The sequence below is a fragment of the Triturus cristatus genome, chromosome 10 (assembly GCF_964204655.1).
Source record: "Triturus cristatus chromosome 10, aTriCri1.1, whole genome shotgun sequence".
NCBI classification, from domain to species: domain Eukaryota; kingdom Metazoa; phylum Chordata; class Amphibia; order Caudata; family Salamandridae; genus Triturus; species Triturus cristatus.
The window spans coordinates 1,129,154,247-1,129,173,927 of record NC_140593.1 but is presented as its reverse complement, the minus strand read 5'-3'; positions in this window follow the sequence as shown (position 1 = coordinate 1,129,173,927).

Below are 19,681 nucleotides of genomic sequence, written 5' to 3'. Positions count from 1 at the left end.
CTAAACTCAAATGGCACACAGACAATAATGAGTGGACCAACTCAGCGACCTGGAAGCTGTACAGTGAGTAATGCAAAACAGGTGATAGGGGCGTGCATCTGGAAAAGCTGTGATTTTTCAGAGACCTTGTCTCCCCTGTTTGACAACTAATGTGCTTTTTCACAAAACCCTTTCTGAAATCACAGGGCGAAAAGTTCGGCCAATATATGTCGCTTGCAACCAAAGAAAATTTGAAGATCTGTCAGTTTTTCGACATTCATAAGTATAGGGTTGCTGCATGAATATTGGGGATTCCTTTATGGCTTGTGGTCTGTAAAACCTTTTAGTGACACTCTTTTACCTTGTTTTTATGTATTTTTTATATGCTTTTATGATCTGATTTAAGAAAGATCGAATAAAGTTTTCTATGATGATGATGATGAAGTATAGGGTTCTGGTCAGTGCTTAATTTGTAAAAAAAAAAAAAAAACATAAGTAACGGGGTCCCCGTCAGGAGGCCCCGCAGTTTGCACCACACATCGCCACTGTACTTGCACAACTGCTAACCATCACACTGAAGGGTGACAATTCAGACCGGTCGAGGCCGCCAAAGCTTTAAGAATGGCTTGGGTGCCAGGTATTAGTTGTTTTAATGTATATTAAATTATAAAACAACTGTTTTTCTGCTCATCTTTAAGTCATTCTCAGATAGACTTGGGGCAACGACGGACAGAGCGGGGCCTCCTTCACCTGAGACAGGTTCCAGGGTAGGTGAGGTGCAATCCCAGGTCACGTTGGGTGACGTTTGCACCCTGTGATCCAGAGGATTACGATCTACTGAAGTTGTATTAATTCCAACCTTGATTATTTTTCACATTTCTTGGATTTGTTTTGTCACGCTTCACTACTGGCAGTGTGATAACTGATTGCAGTAGCATGTTTTAGATTGACACAGGTCCTGAAGAAAGCCGTGGGTAGTATACCCGGATGGCTGAAACATGTCGACCTACGTATAGCAGTCACTAGGAAGCACTGCTATAATTTTGTCACACTTTTTTAGTCAAGGTGTGCGGAGTGAATGGAATATTTAGGACTTTTTTCTCTACACAACCTTTTTTAGTTTTCACTGATTTTTTTGCACTGCACTATATAGGATTATTCATCCTGGACACAATGATCTCTCGATTTGCTTGTGTGGTCAATATCCATCAGCCCAAATGAGCAATAGAGCTTCTAACTATTGAGGCAGTCTCTATGATCAAGAGACATACCTCCGTTATCAGTTGGATGACCAAATGATATGAACGATCAAGAGAACTAGTATGTTCCGATTCCATGCTCTATCCTATGAGTGAGATTGATGGTGATCCATGCTCTGCTCTAGGACTGTTCGGGATTGATCCTATGCACCAACTTCCTTCTTTCTTTTCTTCAGTGCTGTTTGTTACTAGACCCCCAGTTCTTGTGTGTGTGTATAACCACAATGTGGCAGCTGTCATAAGTGCAGGTTTTGGCAATTAAGTGCTGGTGCCGAACACGTCTCAAATTAGGTACTGGTTCTGGTGGAAATAAGGGTGTCCTCTGGGCAGTGACAGTGGCCACTGAACGTGTGGTAAACACCCAACCCATTGCGTTGTAACTTTGTGGGTATTCACAAATATTCTCACTGACTTTTCACTCCCAGCTTGCGCATGTAACTTTATTGCAAAAGTTTCTGAATCAAGAGTTTAATTTTTTTTTTGTTAAATCTTTTTTATTTAAAAAATCAAAAAAACAATAATACAATGAAAACAACAACGCAAAGAAAAAGAGCAGTCATCAAAATAAGTCTATCGTATAGATTAAACATCTCAGGCATACGATCACTAAATTCAAACAACCAGTACAGATAGGGATATGGCCCGCATTAATATTAAACCCTCAAAGTGTTTCATTATCAACATTGAATGGGGAGTCATCTGTGAAGGGGTTACACAAGAACCCTCTGCTTTCGTTCCAGGGGCCCCATATTTTAGTCCATTTGCCTGTGCATCCTCTGCTTTTGTATATCACCTTCTCAGCCTGCATGCACCAGTCCATGTCGTTGGCCCATTCCGTGTGTCGGGCATGACTATCCCCTTCCATGTCCTGGTTATATTTTGCTTTGCTATGGTACAACCCAAAGAAACCCATAGTTGTTCGGTATGGTTAAAATCGGTGGCATCCCAAATGTTTAAGAGACATAGTCGAGGGGAGGGTTCAATTGATTTCTGACATATTCTGGACAGATTAGACATAACCGCGCCCCAATAGTGTTGAATAAAAGGACAGTCCCACCACTGGTGCAAAAAAGTACCCAAGGAGCCACAGCCACGGGGACAAAGTGGGGAGATCACCAGACCCATTTTAACAAGTGCTGTTCTGGTGTAATAAGCCCTGTGAAGTAGTTTAAGCTGTATCAACCTAAAGCGGGACCGGATTGCCACCTCCCTAGGGGATGCCAGGGCCTCCCTCCAGTCGTCGTCAAGCATATCCCCCATGTCGTCTGATCACTTTGTGCAGAGTTTGTCGAGAGGCTCTGGTAAGTTATTAAGTATCTTGCGGTAGGTTAAGCAGATGGCTTTATCTGGGAGGTAGTCGTCAAGAAGTCTGTCTTCTAGGAGTGAGGAGGGGGGCAGGTCGAAACCCCTGGGAATGGCTTTATTTAATGCACTACGTGCCTAAAGATACCGGAACGTTTCTCCCTCGTGTAACTGGCATTTCACTTTTAGGTCACTGAAAGGAACCACTGCCCCCTTAGTCCACATGTCTCCCACCGCAGAAAGACCAATCAGGTCCCATTTATCAAACCCGGGTCAGCTTGATAGCATACCCAGGAGACAAGACTCCAACAGTGGAGTAACCCGCGTTATTTTGCCCTTCCAGCCCAGCGTGGCCGTTGCGGTGTGCCAGATCGAGACTGTGGTAGAGGTAGGGGTAAAGGTGGGCAACTGTTTAGGTCCCCCATATAACGCCTTCATATAATTGCCCGCCGTCATATTGTATCTATCCATTCTGTATGCTGGGTCTGCAATGGGCCGGTGAGCCCAGTGATTAAGGACCACCAATTGGGATGCCCAATAATGTAGTTTGATGGCAGGGAGAGCAATACCCCCATCATACCAACTGCGCGTAAGTTTTGTTAGGGCAATTCGGGGTGTGTCTCCGTTCCACAATAGTGAACGGACCTCGGAGTCAATCGTTTGGAAATATTTAATCGGGACGGGATAGGGTGCGTTCTGCATGGCATATAAGAAGCGCGGGAGTGCCATCATTTTGAAAAGGGCAGCTCTGCCCAATAAAGTGAGGGCAGCGTTTTCCAGTGCTGCACATCAGCCCGGAGGCGAAGTACCGGAGGGAGGAGGTTTCTCTGGTAGAAGACATCCGCATCTTTCGTGACATAAATGCCCAGGTAGCGAAAGCAGTCCGTGACTATGCCAGCATTGCAGCCCGGAGGGAATCGCGGGGCTCCCCACTAAGGACATAAATCAATAACTTGTCCCAGTTGATGGTGTAGCCCGAGTATTTCCGAAAAAGTGTGAGAATGTGGAGTACCGCGTGGAGGGAAGCTTGGGGTTTGGCCAAATATAAGAGAATGTCGTTGGCGTAGAGGGAGATTCTTTCTGACCAATCCGGGGTCCAATTCAGGCCGCAGATAGAAGGGTCCCCTCTGATCCATAGGGCCAAGGGCTCCAATGCCAGGGCGAACAGCAGGGGCGACAGGGGGCAACCCTGTCTTGTACCTTTGCCCAACTCAAGATTGCCTATCTGCCACCATTGACCGTGACGCGAGCTAAGGGTTTGTTGTATAACAAACGTACACAAGACATGAAACGCGGGCCAAAGCCGTACCTTTCCAGAGCAGCAGAAAGGGCCACTCCATCATGTCGAACGCCATTTTGGCGTCTAGGGACACAATCACCGCGTCTTCCTGTATGGTGGGGGCTCTCCCTAGCACTCCGAAGAGGCGTAGAAGATTGAGCGCCGTTTTTTGGCCGGCATAAAACTGGATTGGTCCGGGTGTATTAATGTGTGGAGATGGGGCGCCAGGCGAAGGCCCAGAAGTTTGGCTAGAATCTTGACCTCTGGGTCGAGAAGGGAGATCGGACGATACGAACTGCATTGGTCTGGGGGTTTTCAGTTTGTATGACTGACCGCAATGTTAGCCAAGTGCTGTGTTTCGGGCAGGATACCACGTTCCACACTCTCATCATACATTCGCATTAAAAACGGAGCCAATACCGACAAGACTGTTTTATAAAGTTCGATTGGAAGGCCACTAGGACCCATGGCCCTCCCGGAACGTAATGCACCAATCGCCTTAGTCACCTCTTCACGAGACAAGGCAGTGTCTAGGTCCGCAACAGCCTGAGCGTCTAAACTCGGCAACGGGAGGGTGGAAAGCAGGTCAGCTGCTTCTTCCTGGGTGGAGGTGGATGTGGGGATATAGAGTTGTTCAAAATAACCAGCGAAACTCTCAGCCATCCCATCGCGGTCGCAACGCCGCACACCATCAGGGGTCACCACTTCAGCCACCCACCTATTGGCCAGTTCACGCTTATCTAACCATGCCAACAATTTACTGGCTTTATCTCCGATTTCATATATCCGATATTAAGTGGTACGGTAATGTGCCTGGGCTGTCTCTTTGGCTATATCGTTATATTCCTTTTGTTTCACTGCAAGCCTGTGGGCAGTGTCGGGGAAGTGGATGTGATTAGGTCGCATTCGAGGGTGGTCACCTCCAATTCTATGTCCTCATGTTGCTTGCGTTTCTCCTTCCGATGGCCTGCCACTGCTGCTACCCCACATCCGCGAATAACCGTCTTATATGGTTCCCATAGCATCACGTCTGAAGCCACGGAGCCGTCATTTTTGGCAAAATAGTCTGACGTGGCTTGCACCAATTTATCCTGGATCTCCGGGATCTGAAGATACTATGGGTTGAGGGCCATCTCCCGACAGGAGCGGGTTGGTACACCACCATAATGGCAAAACACACAAGATGATGGACGGAATGTTGCACATTGGCAAAACATTCACCCCCAGTCACAGATCTGGGTTTAATCCATCGTTATTTTGCTCACCACGCCACCCCAGTTCAGACATGGCCATATGCAAATCAGTCTTGACCCTGTGCCTCATGGGAACAGTCCAGCCCGTACTGCCAAGCCATGTCTTCCCTGGACCGGAATCAAGCATCCTAGGACCGGTTTCGGGGTTTCACCCCTCTTCAGCCAGGATAGCTTGACTCCAGTGACATAGTGAGCACGGGACCCACGTCTGGGCATACCCTTCCCACATAGGCTGAACAGCAAAACACACAAGATGATGGACGGAATGTTGCACATTGGCAAAACATTCACCCCCAGTCACAGATCTGGGTTCAATCCATCGTTATTTTGCTCACCACGCCACCCCAGTTCAGACATGGCCATATCCAAATCAGTCTTGACCCTGTGCCTCATGGGAACAGGCCAGCCCGAACTGCCAAGCCATGTCTTCCCTGGACCGGAATAAAGCATCCTAGGACCGGTTTCGGGGTTTCACTCAGAACTTCCCACCACCCCAATTTGCAGAGCGCTTGTAAACCCATATCTAAAACCAAATAGAGGGGAACATTACACAGCCGAACAATCCCAAGATTCGACCCTCTTCCCCCCCTTAAAAACAAATACTGTTGCCCAACATAAAGCATAAAGGATCTCAGAGCCCTATATCAGGAACATGCAGCTCCATTCAGTCCAGGAGAAATGTCCTCTTACTCCCCCCTCCCCAATCCCACGCCACAATCAAGTGTCTATGCCCACCGTAGAGTGTGTACGATGGGAGATAACTAAGGGTGGGCGGAATTTGCGAAATTGCCTTTCGCAAAATATTGCGAAACGGCAAAAAATCTCCGCGTGCTCGCGGAGATTTGTGGCTGATTTTAATGCGTTACTGAATTTGAGCTTTAACTCGGGCACCTGCTTTATTTATATCTGTAAGTGCTTCCTTTTGAGGTTTAATTTTTGTGACAGGAGCATCGTGCCAGAATAAATACTGCCCTGCATATTTACCCAAGAAGATGCCACTGTTTTGTGCAATACCTCTACTCAACTGGAGTACTTTCTGCTGGCTAATCAGTAAGTGTTACCTCGTTTGGTAAATGTATAGTGCTTTTCCTACACTACAGCTGCGTAAAGGGCCAGGAGAGTTGTCTACAGCGACCATGTGTGTCTGTAACGTTGCCACTGCGCCGACGGGCGCCGGGGTCCCTCGAGTGAGCTGTCCATCATAGTGGGGGAAAGGGCGGGAAGACATTGCACACCGCTGGTGTTTGTGCCGGGGCTAAACGGGCGGGGCTTCCATGCAGTTCACATGCCCCTTGTTTATAAGGGGCCAGAGACCGATCAGAGCAGCAGATGAGGAGACAGACCCTCCTGGTGTCAGGAACTACACAGGGATTGCGCTCGAGAAACTCTTGGATGCACAGAGCTCCATCAAGGATTACAGCAAATTGTTGACGGTAGATATGGGGAGAAAAGCACACCTACCTAGCCTCGACCGTGCTCACGAATGTTTTGTGCTGATTAATGCGTTACTGAATTTGAGCTTCAACTCGGGCACCTGCTTATTTATATCTGTAAGTGCTTCCTGTTGAGGTTTAATTTTTGTGACAGGAGCATCGTGCCAGAATGAATGAATCCTGCCCTCCATATTTCCGTTCCGCCGTGGATCGCGAAAGTTTCGACATTTTTGCGAAAAGGCCGAAATTTCACAGTTCCGCGAGCGGAACGGAATTTGCCGCCCAGGGTTAGAGATAACCAACGTGTCAACCTATGATCGGATGTCGGGTGATTCCCGTACTCTCAAACCCAGATATGTGGCTAGGGGGCCTCAAAGTTAATATCATGTTTGAGCACTGAGTGCAAGGTGAAGACCCCAGTTCATTTTAAGTCTGTAAATACCTGTGGCACAAGATCTCAGTCAATCTTTCCTCGAAGACGGTCGGTTCCATGCAGATGGTCACTGGAGGAGCCACTGCGGTCTGTGGAGGAGCGCCACCTCTCCAACCAGTCCCAGGCCTCCTCCGGGGACAGGAAAACATTGACTTACCATCTGCTTGCACACGTAGCTTTGCAGGGAAGAGCATGGCGTATTTCAAATTGTGGCCCCGGAGAGCTCGTTTTATTTCTAGGAAGGAGCGGCGTTGTTGTTGCACTTTGTAGGTGAAATCCGGGAAAAAGGTGACGGTCGAGTTCTCGAATTTTAGAGGGGGACTGCTCCTTGCTGCCTGGAGGATAATGTCTTGGTCGCGAAAATTGAAGATCCACGCCAAGATGGGACACGGCGGAGCGCCCGGCTTCGGAGGACCTCCAGGTACCCTGTGGGCGCGTTCGACGGAGAAATAGTTGGAAAGGGACCAAGGTTGTAGATGATTTTGAATCAAGTCTTCAACGTACAAGTCCGCGGCCTGCCCCTCCACCCGTTCGGGAACTCCCAAAATTCTTACGTTTTTCTTTCTCGCTCGTCCTTCATAATCATCTAATCGAGCCTCGAGATCGGACTTCTGGGCCTGTAGTTTCTTGACTGTTGTTTCCAGTCGCGTCGTGGAGTGTGTGAGCATATCGATGGAGTCTTCAGTCGCCTTGATTCGTTCCCCCATGCTTCTCAGCTCGGCGCGTATAAGGTTGACATCAATTGAGGCGGTATCGATCTTGAGTTCCAATGCCGTACGGACCCCCTGGACGGCCGCCATGATGTCCGAGAGAGTCAGGCCACCCTTATCCGATCGTTGCTTCTTCCCTGTCCCCGCACCATCCAGTGTTCCCTCCACTTCATCTGACTTGGAGTGGGCAAATTTTGACAGTTTCTGTAGGGCGGACGCTTTGGGGCCTCTAGCTGTGGCCATGATGTCTGGTTGCGCCTCTATGAATGGGAATGGGAATGCTTGGGTCAGAGGAGCGTCGAGAATCAGATATACCAGACAGCCAACGAGAGAGGACGGCGCAACTACTCCAGGGACCCTTCGGCGGGAAGCAGGCCTCAGCGCAAAATGGTGGCGGTGGTGTCGCAGGTCTTCCAAGGGGCAAGGAGCGCACAGCACTGGCGTGTAAAAACCCAGTCCCGTGAAAAGCCCCCGGCCCCCAACAAAACAAATCGCCAAGTGGAAGAGGGGGGGTTCAGGGAAGGGGAAGGTTTGCAATCAGCTTGTTTTTATGATGGGCTCTAATTCAGTCTCTAAGTGCGGCAGAATGCACTGTGGCAGCAGCCTCCGATCACAGACGGAAGAGGGGCCGCGCACACCCGAAAATGCCATATTTTTAAGAGCTTTTCCTCCACTTTGAAAAGCCTTTCTATCTTACATAGTAAAGGGGAAAAAAATAAGACATGCACATTTCGGGTACACATACCATGACTGAGTACCACGGTGTAGATCACTCACTAAAGTAACTGTAAAGGAGCACAACCATGTCTGGTAATCTAGAACAGGTGCAGTGTTCCGAATGTGCCCCATGGGATTTTGGGATCCTCAATAGAGGAGACAATCTATGAAAATATGAGGCAGAAATCTACACTGTGTAGAGTTATCCTTTTTTATAAAAACAGGCCAATGGGTTAACAAGAATTTATACTTGGTGCTTAGTTGTGGGACTGTACTGAAGTGGCAACCTACTACGGCTACTACTAACTGCATTTATAAAGTGTACTCTATCAGTAAGAGGCTTCTAGTAGGTACTGAGTCAAAGGATCTAATTTTGATGTGGGTTGGACCGCCACTGATGGGCCACCGATGGCAGTACACCTGACATCCAGGGCATCGGTCCGATCACCAGATTACAATACTGGCGGTCGGAGTGATTTTGTGGAGGGGGAAGACTGCTGCATCTGACAGGCTCAAGGAGCTCGTCGGGGCAGTGGTGGCACACTAATTCCAACAATGGAGGCGGTGCCTGCGCGGGCAGCACCAAAGGGACTAGGATGTCCCTTTCCAACTGTCTTTTCATGGCGGTCCCACCGCCATGGAAAGCCAACCTGAAAGGGATTTTTGGGGGCCCAAGCATGGCCACCGCCCCCCGTGGGCCACTGCTAAGTGGCCAGGGGGGCATATGTATTGCCCCCCAAACATTCACACACCTTAAACCGGCCCTGGTGGGTGGGGTCCTCAGTGCCATTAATGGCTCTAGGAGAGGCCCTCTTTCCCCTTAATTATAATCGCTGGCCCCCAGGGGGTGGCGGTCCCCGGGGCCAAAATTGGCCTGAGATGGGGCTGCATACACTCCTCCCAACATTTTATGATTCTGCGCCGCCAGGATGGGTCCCCACGGCTAAAATCGGCCCAAGAAGGGGAGGAACATGCACCTCCATGTGCCCAACCCCGTAAGACACATCGACTGCCAAAGAGCCGCACCTAACTCTACCCACGAACAGTTCTCCTGCAGACACTGCCAACGATCCTTCACTACCATCAGCACCCCCAATACCGCCGAAGGTCCACTGGACGCCCGCACCACCAAAGCCCTGACCTGCATCCTCCTTAATTTGCGCTCCCTGCACAGACACGCCATAGAGATCTGGGACCTAATCGACACCCTCTCGTCAGACGTCGCCTTCTTCACGGAAACCTGGACAAACGCCACCTCCGGCCCCGACATCGCTACCGCCATCCCCGACGGGTACATGATCCAGAGAAGGGACCGCCCCACTGCCCAGGAGGAGGACTCACCATCGCAGACAGGACCTGCCTAAGTCTCTCCACCTCCAGCACGAGCGACCCCCACCCCAACACAGAACACCTTCACTTCCAGATCCAGACCAGCCCCAGGACCACGCTACGTGGCACCCTCGCCTACAGACCCTCGGAACCTCGCTCCCAGTCCGCAACAACCATCGCCGACCTCTTCGCACCCCACGCCATCACCTCCACAGACTACATCCTCCTCGGAGACCTGAACTTCCACCTCGACAACCACAGTGACCCCGACTCCACCACCCTCCTTGACAACCTCTCAATCCTTGGACTGAAGCAGCTCATCACCACCCTCACGCACAGAGCAGGACACACACTCGACCCCTTCTTCACTTGAGGGACGAATATCAGCTTCAGCCACACCACGTAGCCCCTCTGGACGGACCACCACTGCGTACACTTCACCTTCAATGCCACCACCACACCCAAACCCGCCCATCGCCCACTACGAAGGGACTGGAGCAAGATCACAGAGGAACACATTAACACCACCCAACTCCGAGACCCCCCCCCAATACCACGACCGATGCCAACTCCGCAGCAAAAGAACTTCACTGCTGGATCTCCAGCTGCGCCGACAAGCTTGCAGCCCTTCGCCACCCTGCCAGACAATGCACCCGGAAGGCCGTCTGGTTCACCACCAAACTCAAAGAAGCCAGGCGATCCTGCAGATGCCTTGAGAAGACCTGGCGAAACCAGAAAACCTGAACAACCACAGGAACGTCCTGAAGGAATACCACCAGCGTATAAGGTACACCAAGCGGACTTTCAAGAACAAAATCCACACCAATACAACCAACGCCAAAGAACTTTTCAACGTCATTCCATCTGAAATTCAAGGCCCTCTACAACAACTTCAGTGAACAGACGATAGACACCACCCCCTTCCCCACCGCTGACGGTGAGCCAACTGTCTCTACCTGGAATCCCGCCACCGTTGAACACATCACCAAGACCATGACAAACACCCACTCTGGAGCCCCCAAGGACCCATGCCCACCTCACATCTACCACAGGGCCGCCGCCGCCATCGCACCTGAATTAGGTCGAACCATTGACGCCTCCTTCAAATCCAGCATCTTCCCAGGCGACTGGAAGCGGGCGTAAGTCAAGCCCCTCCTCAATAAACCCACGGCCCACCCGATGGACCTGAAAACTACCGGCTCATCTCTCTCCTCCCCTTCGCTGCCAAAGTCACCGAGAGACTCGTAAATGCCCAGCTAACCGCCTTCATCGAAGAGAACTCCATCCTAGACTCCACCCAGTCCAGATTCCGCAGCAACCACAGCACCGAGACCGCCCTCCTCGCCGCCACCGATGACATCCGCATTCTACTCGACCAGGGACACACTGCGGCCCTCATCCTACTAGACCTCTCCGCAGCCTTCGACACCGTCTCACATCGCAATCTCGCAGCCAGACTTCACGACGCAGGAATACGAGGAACCGCCCTCACCTGGATCCGATCCTTTCTCTCCTGCAGAACTCAGAGGATCAGACTCCCTCCCTTCTTCTCCGAACCCACAGAGATCAACTGCGGAGTACCCCAAGGATCATCGCTCAGCCCCACGCTCTTCAACATATACATGGCCCCCCTCGCCGCCATCGTCAGACAGCATGGGCTCAGCATAGTATCATACGCCGATGACACCCAGCTCCTCCTCTCCCTCACGAAGAACCCCAAGACACAAGATTCTGCTTCCAGGAAGGAATGAAGAACGTCGCGGCCTGGATGAAAGATAGCTGCCTGAAGCTCAACTCGGAGAAGACAGAGGTTCTCATCCTAGGACCCTCAAACTCTGCCTGGGTCAACACCTGGTGGCCCTCCGCCCTCTGGAGTCCACCCATCCCCACAGACCACGCAGCTCGGCATCATCCTTGACTCCGCCCTCACCATGACCCGCCAGATCAACGCCGTCGCCTCCACTAGTTTCAACTGCCTCCGCATCCTCCGAAAGACCTTCAAATGGATACCCCCCCCGAATGCAGAAAGACCGTCACCCACGCACTCATAACCAGCAGACTGGACTATGGTAACGTCCTCTACGCCGAAATCAACACAACTCTTCTACACAAACTCCAAGCCATCCAGAACGCCGCAGCCAGACTCGTTCTAGGGACCCCACGGCACGAACACCTGACCCAACACCTACGAGACCTCCACTGGCTCCCCATCGAGAAGAAAGTAACCTTCAAACTTCTCTCCCACTCCCGCAAATCCCTCCACAACATCGGACCCAAATACCTCAACGAGAGAGTCTCCATCCACGTACCCAAAAGGAACCTCCGCTCCGCCGACCTCGCCCTGGCAGAGACCCCCTGCATCCGCAGAAACAGAGCATCCAAGACCTGTAACGAGCTCCCAATTAACATCAATGAGCCCCGACCCTGCACACCTTCAGGAAGGACCTCAAGACCTCGCTCTTCGACTGATCCGGAGCTGCACCACCCCACCCCCCCCAGCGCCTTGAGACCCTCAAGGGTGAGCAGTGTGCTTTACCAACCCCTGATTGATTGACCCTCCTCCCCAATATGTAACTATTTCCCCCTCATCTGCGACCTGGTTCACCCAGGGGTTACAGAAATAAGCAGCCCTTGTTTTTTTTTCAATGGATTCGCAGATCCACCTCGAATTTGTGGCAAAATGTTTAATAAAAAACGTTGTTGGCCCCCAACGGGACCCCACCACCAGGCTTAGGGGGTTGGGGTATTCCTAGCCTGCGCCCTTTTGTGTTTTCTTTGGACTCTGGCTCATTCCCGAGTTCCAAGATGGCTGGTTTAAGTGTTGGCAGCCAATTAGATCTCAGCAAGAGATAGGTCGGATACGCGGAGGATTTGTGACCCTAGAGATCTATATTTATTTTTCCTTTAAATAACTCCAAAACTACTGAACGTATTTACAACAAATAACAAAAACAGATCTTTCTGGACAAAGATCTAGCTTCCTGCTAAATTTGGTTGAATTCCATTCAGCGGTTCGGACTTCAGTCTTGTTCAAAATCCCGATGGGAAAAATGGGTTTTGACCCGCCCCCCTCTTCTTCTTGGCCCCTACTTGATGAATCACCCAGAAACGTGTCACACTTTTAGGATTTTTTAAAAGACCCCTCACACACTAACCTACTTGGTGGCTTGCTTCATCATTCGGGTCCCAGGATCACTTAGAACCGCTATTCAAAAGTACAAAAGTTTCTTACATTAGAAATTGCTATTTTCTAATTATCTCACGACACCTGTGTCTGTGAATTTCATCTTTGGCAGCTTTGGTGGCTTGGATGAACTGCCACAAAACCCCCCACACCTAAGTACCTGGAATTACCTGTACTGTGTCTATTAAGTTGGCCTTGTCTTCTATCTCATGTTCATATTCCTCGACATATGTGACTCTTTTATTTACAATGGGTTGACAAGGTTTCGATGGCCACCAACAGCATCTGTTAGCTACCGTCTTCATAGAGAGACAAAAGTCTTAGATGTGTGTCCTCTTAGATCTAAGCTAAAAAAGACGCAGTCCTAATGGATCACTAATGTATAAGCATTAAGACCAATTTTCTTCCACAGTAGAATAACTACTTAGGGAGACCCACAGCACATCAATTGTGGCTGTCAATCACTAAGCATTAGGCAACTGGGAGGTAAGTGGCCCATTTTCCTTGCTTGGTATGGGGCCCCTTGCATCCTTGCAATGCCATTGTACGCGGCTGTATCCAGCACCGGATGTGGCGAGACATTGTCTAGCACAGTCCATCAGTAAACAATACTAGTCTATTCCAGGCAGCACTGTAGAGAACCATCCAATGTGCCTCACATTGTCATAGGAGGTGGAAGTACGGGTGCGGGGTGCTGCAGTACCCCCAAAATAAATATGATGTAATTCAGAAGGTGAAGGAGCAATAAAGATGCTTTTAAATTCAGTTTTTATCTTGCCCCATTTCCTGTGTGTTCAAAGGCAGAGGTCAAATATTAGGCTATGTCTTCTGATAAATTGTAGCTTATTATTTTAACATGTAGACTGATGTTTTCCCCTGACTTCAAAGGTAGAGGATTTTGTAAAGTGAACCATCTGGGAATCTTACTGAGGTACAGGGAACGTGAAAGGAAAGTTCTGCAGGAATAACGAAAACATTTAAATACCTGTAAATTACCTGTACAAATATTTCAAAACATATCAGCACTTAGGAAAGCACAAATGAAGCACATTTTTTGTAATTCTGAAGTGTGATGAAAATAAAGGTTATAATAGGATCAAAACAAACCAAGACAGTTATTGGTGATGCTCAAGTGATAATATTGGCTGAATCCTGATTTCCACACATTATCGCCTGTGCTCTATATAGTTTATCAGCAAAACTGAATCTCAATTCAAAATGTAATCCATTTTAATGGGAATTGCGCTGTCTGTAAACGACAGTGCACTACCTTTTCATGCTAGAGTAGTATATTTGCGAATGTGTGCTCCAAAATGCACATACTACACCCTTACCACTCTCATGCTGAATCAACATGGCTCATTTGCTACACTTGTTCTTTGTGCGATGGTTGGAGTTTTCACAATTCCTATGACATCTGTGAAATAACATTGATGGCACCACCCCCACTCTGAAAGTTGCTCCAGCGCCACATGTAAACAATGGAGAACGCAACCAAATTCAATATCTACAGACCACTTTGACTCTTGTCAACGAGTATTCCAGAACTCTTCAAGGCGGTTCAAAAGCACAAATGGTATACAATTCACATCATATAATTAGGGCTCCCGGTTTTATGGTATTTATTTGTTTAAGATTTCCGTCTGTATTCATCCATTTTTATACCCCTGTTATTGGGATTTATCCATTTTTATTTTGTGTTTTGAGAGTACATGGTGTTATAAAATGGTATATTTCCACGTTTATTTAACTGATAAACTTGCACTCATACTTTGGTCTCTGACACATTTTAGCAAATTAGCAAGCCAAAAAAAAAAAACTCTACACCCACAAGTAAATATTACCATTATATACAAATATATGTTAAGCTATGCCAGGTTTTAAGGACATCTCATCCCTTTTTTACCTCCCCAGGCTATCTTTGTGCTCAGCTGTTGGCCTGGAATTCATGAAGGGCAGCATAGAGAGCCACCCACAAGAAGCACAATTTTCTATATTTTTCTGCATTTAAAAATAAATACAGACAGGAAACATTGTTTTCTGTCTGTATTTAGCTGTAAAACTTAGTAAAAACAGAAAACTGGGAGCCTTTCATACAATGTATGAACAAGGCCATTGGAATTATATGGTTCTGGGGCTGCTGCATTTTCTGAATAGTTAAGGAATCATGGCACGTGCACCCTTAATCTACCATCGGGTGCATAATTTGCAGATTTTAAGAAATAAATGTGCTCCCTGCTCAAACGAATCAAAAGTTACCAAAAATGCACCACACCTGGTGTCACACCGTGGGAAACATTTTGCAAATGTTGGCTGGGTTTCTTTCAGTTGTTGATTGCTGAATCCGGTGTTAAACAAATACTAATTAGCTGAGACCTTTGCTCATACAGTACTGCTATGTCTTAGAATAAAAAAATAATGGGGGCGAGACTGGCAAGATGGCATAGCGGACGAAACCTGACTCAGCTTCGGTCTTCCCAAACTTTAATTCTGCAAAAATCCCTGGTTCACGGGCAAAAAGTAATGACTCCATTGAAGGCTCTTTTGTTGAGGAGCTGAGAAAATGCGGTTTGCGTTCCCGGGGCTGGGCTCAAATGGCGGCCTCTCTCGGCTGCAATGCCTACCGCAACTATCAGCAGATGGGCTAGTATGGCGCCATAGGAGGAGAGAGGGTCCTCCGTGGTGGTCTGAGAGTGTCCCGGGAACGAGGATTTGACGTATGTGCGGCCTTGGACGCCCAAGGCACTGAGGTGGAGAGTTTCGAGCAACACTGTGACTCCGGTGGTGGAGACCTCCATGACAGGCCACGCCTTGGTGCCGTTGAGGGCCCCTTTAGGAGGAGCCATAGAGGCCATGTCTGGGTTGCTTGGGCTGGGGCTACTTCGAAGTGTCCCTCGACCTACCTGTTTCGGCATCTGTCCTTGTATGGTGGAGGAAAGGCGTGCCTTGTTGATGAGCGCATACATACCAACATTTTAGAATGGTATCTTGGGGGGCAGCCGACCACTGGGAGGTCTGTCCCCAGGGAGATTTGGGGGAATGGAGCAGTCTGAGCCCAAAATTGGGCTTCTTTTGGGCTATAATGTAGCCCAATGGTATTTATAGGGGGCCATTTTACGCTACCAGTCACCATTTTGATGTGGTAGACACAGTGGCTGGTAGCAGGGTTTGAGCTTTTTCCCACCCACCCACGCCTAACTCTCAGTTTTTAAAAAGAGGTCTTTTGTAGTTTTTATGGGTTCTAACTTTGATTTGGAGCAGGTGTACAGGGGAGGTAGGTGAATGCTTACATGTATCACTTTGAAGCAGGTACAGGAACAACTGACAGACAAGTTGCAATGGTTTAGACAAGTTTATGGTTGTTGACAGCGGCAATCCAGGCTGAAAGGGAACGAGTAGACAAGATCATGCCTGGACGAGGTAGGACGTTCAAAGTTCATTAGCAACTTAAGTTTGTTACAGGTTAATAGTTACTGTAAAAATGTAGGGGAGGTTAAAGGTATTAATTTGTGAAGATCAGACCAGGAGGAGGTACAGAGGTGCAGGTTTGATTTTTCTGGGGGGAGGGACTTTTAGGGTGGTGGATAGTTAAACATAGGTAACATTCTTGTAGAGTGAGGTTGTAGTTTTGTACGACATTGGGGCCCAGGTTTATAATTGTAATGTGCACCTGTTTCAATAAAAATGAGCCTTTTTCTCACTATTTCGGTGTCAGTGGTCTGTGCTGCTCCCCATAGTCCCCAGCAGGAAAGTGGGAGATTTAAAAAAAATAATAATTGGGAGAATATATTTCTCCCATTTACTTATTTTGAAGCAAAAGCAATTTCAGACATGAAAACAGCCAAAATGCAGCCATTTTTGGCTCCATAAATCGGGAGTGTCGCTGCCTGAATCAGGTCTAGTGGCATGTATGTGAGCAGGACCCCCACCGAGGAGTCTCTGAAAATACTGCAGTGGATGGTGGGGGTTTCAGTTACAGAATGATAAGTCCTGAATTGACCAGCAGACCACATCATTTACACACTCAAATAGATGACACAGGCACCATTATTTTGTCAGATGTGCACCACCTGAGCTTCTTAGATCCTTTCTCACTTAATGTAAGTAAAAAGGCTACGGTATGAATAACATTAAAATATTAATGTGAAATGTGAGAGGCATTTAGCATTATGTTAGGTGGCATAGAACCTTTTCCTATATCAAACGGCACCATATAGATATAGTGTTTCTCCAAGAGACACATTTGACACTGCAAGAACATACGAAAATGGCATTAAAGTGGAGTGGCCAACTATATGTCCTGGTCTACTCTTCCTACCCTGGAGGGTGTCCATTTGGGTGGTGAGGGAAAAAGTTTTTGTCTACAGAAGTACAACGTGGCCCCCAGGGTCAGTATCTTCTGGTTGGGACCACACTTGATGGTAGCCCAATATGTATGTTAAATGTTTATGACTCACATGTGGAGGACATTACCTTTTTCCCTAGTCTACAGGACTTGGTGCTAACTTGGTTGGGTGAAAAGGTGATGTGGAGGGGAGATTTTATTTGTGTCATGTCTCCTGAGAAGAACAGACATCCACCTAGATGGGATTCCCAACATACTCTCATGCCAGCTGGTTGATGGTGTTGGTCAGCTATCACTGACAGATGTATGGAGCGACAGACATCCAGAAGACAGAATATATTCCTTTTACTGACCACCGCATGGCTCATTTACTTGACTTGACTGCTTTTTTCTCAGCCAGGACATGTGTACTGCATGTCTGGAAGTTGATTACATGGGCAGACCTCTGTCGGAACACTCTCTGGTGACACTCAATCAATCAGTCACTTGTAAAGTGCACTACATACCCACGAGGGTCTCAAGGCGCTGGGAGAGGTGGGGGGCGCTACTGATCGAACAGCCAGGTCTTGAGTAGCCTCCTGAAGGTCAGCAGGTCTTGGGTCTGTCGTAGACTCAGTGGGAGGGTGTTCCATGTCTTGATGCTCAAACAGAGTCGGGGGAGACCCTGTATACCTACATGGTGACTGAGGTTTGAGGCGCTGCTAGGCGGAGGGTTCTCTGCATTTCTCAGGCAAACAATAACAGATTATATTGACATTAATGGGGTTTGACAAAGAAGGGAGCCACTGAATGGTAAGCAATGAAAGTTGATGTTTGGGGGCTACCATTGGTAAAATGGTGGGGGTGGCTGGCCGCAGGGAAATCATGAACGAGGAGCAAAAGGTAAAGGATATGGAGGCTGCCTAGCCACAGGCGGGAAGAGATGCCCGAGTCTTAATGCATCAGAAATGTCTAGTTGTGGATGCGTATGATAGGTTAGAGTTTTCCCTCAAAATGTATAGCCAGAGTTTACATAGAGAAGGGGACAAGTTGAAAACGATGTTGTCCTGGCTGCTCTGGAGAGAGCATAACAGGACTACCATGGCGTCAATTGTAGACTCTGGGGACATGTTTATAAGACACAGGAAGAGATAAATGCAGCTTCTTTTGAACACCTTAAAGAGATATACGCATGTGGGACTGTACCAGACGGGGAGCCCTGCCTCAGTATTTAGACAGGGTGAAGCTACCAAGATGACCTCAGGATGCTAGGGATGAACTAGATCAGCCTACGACAGGTGCAGAGCTAAAGGCTGCCCTGGAAGACTGCCAAGATGGGCACTGAAGGACCCACCCCTGAATTTTTTATAGGCTAGCTCCAGTTCAGCCAATGGACATACTGCTTGAGGTGGCGGAAGAGGCAGGTGGGGATGGCTGCCTCCCGAGCGCAACGAGGGAGGAATGAATTGTAATGATACCCAAGCAAGGGAGAGACCTTGGGGGAATAGGATCACATAGACCCCTATCTATGATTAACATAGACAATAAAATCCTTAGTAAATTATTAATTAGATGTTTGACAAGAGTGCCTTTGAAACAGTTAGCAAGGACTGAGTGGCGGCTACAACTATAAAAATATGGTGAGGGGCTACGGCTCCAAACTCACCATATACTGCTCCCCCAGGTGTGCACCTCTCTCCCCGGTCAGCGTCCAAGAGCAGGAAAGTGAAGGACTACCTTCCTATTCAGTGGACACCAATATAACCAATCCAGGAGCTGCTATCATGCTGAAAATAGCTCCAGGATTGGTGGGAGCAGGCTAACCCAGCGTCCCTTTTGAGGCTGGGGGCCTGTGCCAGCAATTCCCCGCTGTTCCACAGCCGGGGGGATTGCTGGGATTAGAGTGCACGTCAGGCTGGCTGTAGCAACAGAGCCTGCCAACCCGACATGCGCACTGCAGGGGCAGCTGTAATTTTGCAATTGCAGGATTCAGCCCCTCCCCCGCCCTTGCACTGCAACGTTTAAATTAAATGGCATTGCCATGCCATTTCACTTATTTGTGTGTGCCTGATGCGCTTGCAGCAGGAGGTGAGGGGGGGGGGGGGGGGGGGTTGACGCTCCTCCACTCAAATGGAGAAGCCACTCCTGCTAAGACTATATGTTCTGGGACCTGAAGGCTATTAACTTAGGCCCTTATTTTATGCTTCGGATGCAACCGTTTTATACCCGGCCAATGGCAAGAGGTATGTGCAGTTGTGCCCGTTGTTGCCCCTGCTCTTTGCCATGGCTGCAGAACCACTGGCTAGTGTTTTGAGACCGGAAAAAACTGAGGAATGTATAACATTAGGACATACAACACGCGTGATGTCGCTGTACGCTGATGACACCCTGGTGTCCATAAGAGACTTGGAGAGACTTGTCCCATGCCTACTGAAACAATTGGAAGACTTTTAGAGAAATTATTTGGTTATTATATAGC